The sequence below is a fragment of the Oreochromis niloticus genome, linkage group LG6 (assembly GCF_001858045.2).
Source record: "Oreochromis niloticus isolate F11D_XX linkage group LG6, O_niloticus_UMD_NMBU, whole genome shotgun sequence".
Taxonomy (NCBI): domain Eukaryota; kingdom Metazoa; phylum Chordata; class Actinopteri; order Cichliformes; family Cichlidae; genus Oreochromis; species Oreochromis niloticus.
Window position 1 is genome coordinate 33078415 of NC_031971.2, and position 6541 is coordinate 33084955.

Below are 6541 nucleotides of genomic sequence, written 5' to 3' on the forward strand. Positions count from 1 at the left end.
GGAGAGGGTCCTCCTTCACAGGAGGCCAGCAGCTGCCAGGTTTTCAGCAGCTTGTACCGGGGACTCCACATAAGTTAGTGGTCAGAGGTTCGGGTGATGTGTGTAGAAAAGGCTGAAAACCACAAGAATTACAGCGGAGGTCGGAGGTGGAGGTCGGAGTGTGGAAGGTCACAAGGTGCACTTTCTCTTCTCTTTGCTTCTCTTCGCTTCCTCGGACACACACGACACACACTCATTGTGCTAATGTGAAAGAATCCTGCTTCACCGTTTCCGTGCTAATGCATTTTTATGTATTATTTAAGGTTCTGTTAGCTCAAACTATACTGAAATATATGTCTTACTTCCTCTTATTCCTGTAAATAACTTGGAGACTTTTGCAGGCATTTTAACACTTCTGACTTCAAAATATTTTTGTTAGGCGGTTAGCTCAGATAGGCTGTTCACCGTCAACAGACTTGGCATATGGATATTGTTTATGAAAAGCTGATATCTCGAAAGCTTGAAAGAGACCTCTTTTTTAAAATCTGAGATTCAGAGCCTTAAGATAAATTTTTCAGTTAATGAGATATTCTGGAAATCTATGTTTTCACTGTTATACACCAGTGTTAAAAAGAAAAATGATCTTGCTTTTCATGCATATTGCTACTGAGCTATTAAATATACTCAAAAATCTAAATCTAACCGGTAAGTTTAAATTAATACTATGTCGAGGAAACCGTTAAGCACCTCTTATTTTAGATGTCATTTTAGACTTAGCTGCTTTATCTTAAATGTATGTTTTATGAGTGCAATTAATGTAATTCTGAGCTCATGTACATTTGTACTTATCATACTGTGATAGGAAATTACCTTGACAAGTGTAAAAAAAATTCATTCGACTTACATTTTTTGGGAGCTTTAATAACTCACTCTTTATAAAATCAGAAAATGAATGTCAAAGATTTAATTCACCCCAGATGGACGATAACATATATGAGATGTCTTTCTGTCTTTCTGGCAAACAAATATATTGCTGCTTATTTAATACATAAAATGTAAAAATAAATACATATATATATATATATATATTTACATACCTACAATGCTTTCCAGTTACTATTATTATTATTTTATCATTATTACATGAAAAGCAGAAAATTTTAAGCATAGAAATATGCTTAAAATTGAAAATCACTAAAACAATGATCTCAATACTTTGTCTCTAATATCAGGAACTATTGATACGGACCTCTATTTTATTATTTTTTGATCTAACTGTGGTGAGATGTGTGTTACAAATGTCCAAGTGTTTAAACTGTAGCATCAAAACTCCCCCAAAGTCCCAACAGCAGCATTAAACAGGATCCTCACAGTTTCAAATACCGGTAAAATTAAGTTGTTTTCAAACATAACATTTTTAATATAAAAAGCTATATTTTACATGCTTAAATCCTGTCTGGTAATTTCAAGAATGACCTTTAAGTCTACTTAGAGAAAAGAATCTCCACAAACTGTATTTAAGGCCAGTAAATAAATAAACAGCCTCATTAATCACCCCTAGATCAGAGTAGACACTTTAACACCCTGACAGTCGACTTGGCATAGCCCTTATTACACTGTCATGGACCAATAAACACCCGTGCCAGCACCACTCCACCAATCAAACATCTGGCATCTGCAGGTCGTTAGAGACGACGACGAATCAGATACCTTACTCACGCGGAGGAGGGGGAGTCGGCTCCGTGCCCGGACCCTTCTAATCTCACCAATGGGAATGCAGCACTCCTTGTAATCCAATTAAAGGAGCGTAAGCGGTTTGTTAGACACTGTGTGTTAATGTAAGCAGTATCCAATATACTCTGGGCTGATAACAGCATGGCTGGGGATACACTTTGGTCCATGCAACACAGGAGTCGTATACAGCTGGAGGGGCTGCTCTGGTAATATCATGATCAGCAGATTTCTCTGGTATTTGCTTTGGCCTTTTGGAGTCTCATTTGTACCATCTCAAATCAGGCTTGTGAATATAGCAGAGGGGGGAGAAGGCCTAAAGCACTCAAAATGATGATACTGCTGATCTTCGGTTGTTCAACTTCAAGCCTGATGAGAAAGACAGAAGCTGTTTAATGAGATGAAGAATGAGAAAGGTCATGCATAAGGTCATCATATAGTGTACACTTTATCTTTAAACAGAAATACTGTACATTTTTAGTATTTTTCTGAAATGGAGATTTTTCTGAAAGCTCCTAGATTGTGCACTCTCATTGTTATTCAGTACCATTCACATTGTAAATGTATAGTCCTGCATCTTAACTGCGTGTTCTGAGCAGCATTTAATAACTGTAGATTTGTACAATTTGCAGTCATTGCAGATGTAGAGACGGGTGTTTTCCTCACACTGGCACCTCCCATTTCCCCTGATCCGGCAGCTGCACGTGAACACGCTGCGTTTGACATGGAGGAACTTAATCATATCTTCTTTTTTTTCCTCTTTCCCAGATGCACTGAATTGAACTTAATTAGATGCTACATCACCTCAGCGAGGTGCTGCATGGCAAATCTTATTAAGAAAAACCAGTATGCTTCTCCAACGCTCGCTGATTCCTTTACATCTTGGCGTCTGTGGGAGAAAACCGCACTGAGGCGTATTCTCCAGCCTCTGTAACTAATGATGGCGTTGCCCAGATCTGACAGTGAGCTGTGTCTGTATATTGTGCTTAATATCATAATAATAATGAGAGCAAATTAGAACAATCAATTTCCATGGCTAGTTGTTGATTGGAGGAGGAGGTGGAAGTGACAGTAGGCAATCCATCATCCTCGGCCAGTCACATTAAGGAGAGCGCTGTGGAGCAGGTGGGCTGGGCTGGAGGCCAGCCACAGCCAATGGGAACGGTCGGGAGGGGAGGAGGGAGATCCATTACACCCAAATAAAGTGATAATGTAGCTGTGAAGGGGGTAAAACACAAAACAGAGGAGAAAGAGACTAGAGGAAGGATGACAGGGCTTCGCTTAAACTTATAACTGCTTTATTTGGGCTGCAAAGCGTGTGCTTGTGTGTGTATATTATAGTTTGTCTATCTAAATACCAGTGTGTTTGTGTGTTCTTTAGCTGGAAATACTTATATTTCCAGAAGAAAAATCCGTCTAACACAGAGTACACAGACTATAGTTTCTTTTTTCATAAAGATAATCACTCCATAATGAACTGGAGCTCACACCCCACAAGGGGTCACTAAAATCTCACTTCCGCTCTCATCTCTTAAAATTTCATCAACACATTAAAGCAGTTATATCACAGAGTCATGTGCCATTTGCCACTGCAGTGTACTGACCTTTCCACGAACACAAGGAGGCTTAATAGCTGTGATAACAATCGTGAAAATAATTATCATGACACGACTGATGACAGTCACTCTGCTTTATGGTTTTTAGATTTATAATCTGTGCCTCCTGACCTCACTCACACTCACACTTCATTTCACTAACTCAGTTTCATCACACACCCCACAACCCACAGCCATCAGTCAACAGTTAATGTCCCAGACTCCTCTTGGAGTTACTCGACCACTGCCAGAACTCTTCAATTTTAAAAATCTGAAAAAGCATTAAGTGCATTAAGTACATTTCCACCTTTTATCAGCTGGTGTAGGAGTCTTTTTCTCTAATCCTATTTCTGCTAAACGATGGCATGGGGCGAGTATATTAGATTTCATCAGCAGCCATCAATCATGGCCACACTTAACACGATCAGCTTCTCAGTTTATTCAGAGCGAACAATGGGGGACAGGCACGTCCCGCCTGCAACAGAGTAAATGAGGAATTTAAATACTGCACAAGAGACTACGGAGGCTCAGAGGGGGCTGACTGATTAAAGGCCACAATATCTGCTTTTCTAGGCAGATGATCTGTCAACTGGATGCAAGAGGAGGTTTATTGAAATAATGGGCTGCTAATGTGAGGTTATTCCGAGCTTCCTGCAACACACACACACACACACACTGAGCATCCTCATTGTGACAACATGGCTGTGCACGTTCACACAAAACTCACTCACAACCACACACAGAGGCACATACAGGCACATGCACATGCTGCATTTCCCAGCACAGCATCCCCTACTGTCTGCTATTGATGGGTAATTTATCAAATGACATCTTATTCACTGCTGGGAGGAAATTAAATCATGTAGTTCCACATCCTGATTATGATCATGAAATGTCCCTATTGTAAATTATGTAAGGGAGATGTTAATTTCTTTTCACTGCTTTTTATTTGTCAGCATCTGAGTGTCTATCTGGTTTTTCTCCTAATCATTGTGTTAATGAGCAGACACAATCAGATGTTGAGAATGGCATTAGATGAGAAAAAAATGTCTTTGCGATATGATGCTGTGGTGTGCACTTTTCATGGAAAAATAAGTGAAGTATTCCACTTGTTCTTATCCTAAGTAGAAAAATGACCAGCATAAACCTCCGAGTCACATGAGCCTAAACAACGTAAAAAGATGAACACGTGAACTCTGATTAGTGTCTCACATTTTATCTGTGTTCCTCAACGTGCACTCTTGACCTTGATCCAAGAAGCCTAATGAGCAACAAATGAGAACAGACCTGATACTGATCAAGACCCATCAAGAGACACAGACCTCAGTCTCCAAATTTACTTATTATAAAAGCAAAGATTTGTTCATTGTTTACTGTAATCAAGTGTTGCTCTTTATAACACAACAGACCAACTAATGTTGCTCTATAATATGTGTTTTGATGCATTTAGGACTTCATTTTGATGAATTACAGGCCAGAGGATCTTGTAAGTCAACTTAGAGAAAAAGAAATAAAAACACTGCAACTGTGACTTTCCTTACTCTGTAGCTCATTTGCTGCAGTCAGCTGACCAGGATCACCAGCAAACATTTAAAGCTGGGCTAATCAATATTTTAATTAACTATTAGGTCAGCTAATTACCTTTTACATGGCAGGGTTTGCCATGACTGACTACAACAAACTACAACAAACTTGTTCATAAGTGTCCAAAAACCCAAATTTTTGCCTTTATAGACCCTCAATTGTTTTTGCAATAGTTTTTTCTGTTCTCATAATGAAAAAAGGTATTACAAATTTATTTAATGATCTATTAATTTTGTGGAACTGGAGGCGAGCAGGAGCTGGTAAGTGACACTTGAAACGTGACTGAAAAAAGGAGGAGCTCTGCTACAGATTGGTGACCTGTACAGGGTGTCCCTGGCCTCTCACCGCTCTCAGCTGGGATAGGTTCCAGCCCCCTGTGACCTTGGATTGAATTAGTGGAAGAGGATGGATGGCTGGGTGGGTGGATGGATGGATGGATGGATGGATGGACGGGAAAAGACAAGAGCTCAGACACTTGCGTTTGTGTTCTAATCCCACAAATGTTTTACACGTGGCATAATTAAAAGTCAAACTGTACAAAAAGACCATAAAAAGCTAAAATTATGCTTCCCAGTCATTTTTAAGTTGGTGTATGTATATGTATATGTGTGAACATGTATGCCAAATATCAAGTTTGTGTTGCGTAGTAAACTTTTAAGTCTTACCGAGTGTTTTTTAGTGTCAGCACACACCTTCTCCTCATAATATTTCATTTCATTACACATTTGTTCTTTTCTTCTTTTATGGTGTCAGCCCAGTGAGTTATGTCCCTGTTCCCAGCATAATTGATTTTATACACAAAAACAGCATGATGCCGCATAAATTTCACAGCTCTAGAAGTCATATGACACAAGTCATTTGACCTGCATGATGGTCTCAACTTGGCTCGTTGGTTTAAAGTTAGGAGCATATGTTTAAAGGGTCATTGGTTGTGTACTGGAGGAATCTATGTAAGGAATATACTATATCATACCAGGAAATATCAGCAGGGAGAAATCTGATGGAGGTAGCAAAAGGGTGTAAGGGCGGTGAAGTCGCCATCACCCCCTCCCCAAGAAAAAATAAAATAAAATCTCGTGCCACTTTATGTAGGCCATTGCTGACTAAATTCTCCACTTCAACTCACATATCCCTGTATTATTATTATTTAATTAAAACTTCTCACAGTGCACAATATACTTCATGTGATTTAGCTGTATTTTACATATTTTGTAAAAGATTCAGATTTCTTCTCTTCAAATCTCAGCTTTTAGTTTCTAAACACAAACTGTTCTGTATTTACATGTTATATATGCCATATATATATTCAAGATCCAAGATTCAAGATTCATTATTTGTCACATGCATGGTTATACATACATACATATGTTTTTACTAAATTAGTAATAGAAAATATATTTAAAAAATGAGGGGTGGCTCAAGACTTTTGCATTTTTGCCATTATCTCATCGTGAAATCACCATAGACCAGGGGTGTCCAACTCCAGGCTTCAAGGGCCGGTGTCCTGCAGGTTTTAGATATCACCCTGTGTCAACACATTTGAATCAAATGATTAGTTCACAACCAGGCCTCTGGAGAAATTCAAGACATGTTGAGGAGGTAATTTAGCCACTTAAATCAGCTGCGTTGGATCAAGAACACATCTAAAACCT